Here is a 1,511-nt window from a genome sequence, read left to right as displayed (position 1 = left end):
TGAGTTCATATTTTTGTAATGAGTTGCCGCAGACTGTCGCCGCGAAGCGGCGTAAAGCGCAGCGCGACGGATGGATTAACGCGCGCCCCCGTTATTCGCTAAAACGACCATTCGCTCAAATGTCGCCGTTCGCTAAAATGTCATTCGCTCTTGTGATATGGACCCTGCAAAAGTAAACTAGGTATGTATCGCCAACGCTCTCCGCCCAAAGAAGCACGCCAAGGGACGCCACGACGCCACTGAGCAGAGCTTGAATGCCACGTGATACCCGGGACGTGAGAATGCCGGGTTTGTATACATCGCGCGATACGGCGTCGTCGATCGCTAGCTTTCGGACCCGGCGCGGTGGTAGTGTAAGGTTGCGTAAATATCCATCTATTATTTAAAAAAAGGCAAAATGGTGTGGGCGAGCGCGATGGCGTGCTCGAGTTAGTAATCAGATGCGTCTTACAGTTACTTTCACGACGAATCGTGTCTAGAGTGACCAGACGTCCCGTTTTTGAGGTCCACTTCTGCCGTCCCGTCTTTTTATAGCGATATAGAATCACGTCCCGTTTTCGCAGTAGTAGTACATAGTTTCGGAAACTGGCACCACGCGAGTAGAGAAGCAAACCGAAACTATGCCCATTCGTTACAAGTATATTTTACAAAAATAACCGTAGGTATTTAAAGAACTGTTCTTGCCCACAAACACCTTTTTTTCTCGCGAAGACGCGTATGTATACTTTTTTTTTTTTAGTTACTGTATATAGCACGGATGTAGAAGATATATCACGCATGTAGAATTTCATTAAACTTTTTCTCATAATCTCAAACTTTAGTTTTCCCCCTTTTCCGCTGAGATGTCCCGTATTCTACATTGAGGAATATGGTCACCCTAAGATTCCTGTCGTATTTTGCAGTATGTTGTTTATTTCTTTCTTTTCCTCGCACGGGATTTTATGGCGGGACTCGGTGCGAACTATAATCCGACTTCCCTTTTCCCACGTACCTGAATTTCTTTTTTCCTGTCGTCCGTGCCAACTGTCGCGCTCCTGCGTCTCTTCAAAGAATCAGATGCCGTCTCCCATTCGAGCACCGAGATAACTCGGAACACCACCCACGCGCACGCCTTGGAAACTTCACTCCCTGCCGCCAACCTAAACTACTCGTGCAAAAAAAAAAAAAAAAAAAAAAAAAATTAATGCGGTCGTGTCGCGCCATCTATGGAGAGATCACGTAGACACATGTAACTTGTAGGTTAAATTTTAGACAACAGATGGAGCGCACGTTTCTACATCCGCGCTTCGTCGTCGTCTTCGCAGGGCACCGCAGGCGTGGCGAGTGCCACGGAAGTCCGCGCTTTGACGGACGAGGAAATTCAGAAACTGTCGATGAATTCAGACTCAGATGAAAGGCACGGTACTTCATCATTACACTTCCAAACGTTTAGGTACCCTTGCCAGGAATATTGTCGAGCCACTTTCGATCGAAGCAAACGATAGCAAACAGTTTCCTAATAAAACGTACTT

General features: G+C 46.6%; 1 protein-coding gene across 1 annotated transcript in view; it reads right to left on the bottom strand.

The window, feature by feature from the left end:
- The window catches only part of LOC8037336 (BTB/POZ domain-containing protein 6-A), a 20,425-nt gene extending 19,310 nt beyond the window's left edge, over window positions 1–1,115 (bottom strand). The window contains exon 1 of the mRNA XM_040500233.2: window positions 992–1,115. The gene's annotated coding sequence lies outside the window, so the exon portion shown is untranslated. The remainder of the gene's footprint in view (window positions 1–991) is intronic.
- Between the last annotated feature and the right edge of the window lie 396 nt (window positions 1,116–1,511).

Source organism: Ixodes scapularis, unplaced genomic scaffold (genome assembly GCF_016920785.2).
Source record: "Ixodes scapularis isolate PalLabHiFi unplaced genomic scaffold, ASM1692078v2 PGA_scaffold10__122_contigs__length_95168666, whole genome shotgun sequence".
Classification (NCBI taxonomy): Eukaryota; Metazoa; Arthropoda; class Arachnida; order Ixodida; family Ixodidae; genus Ixodes; species Ixodes scapularis.
The sequence above is the reverse complement of the archived record's forward strand: the minus strand, read 5'-3'. Positions and strand labels throughout refer to the sequence as shown.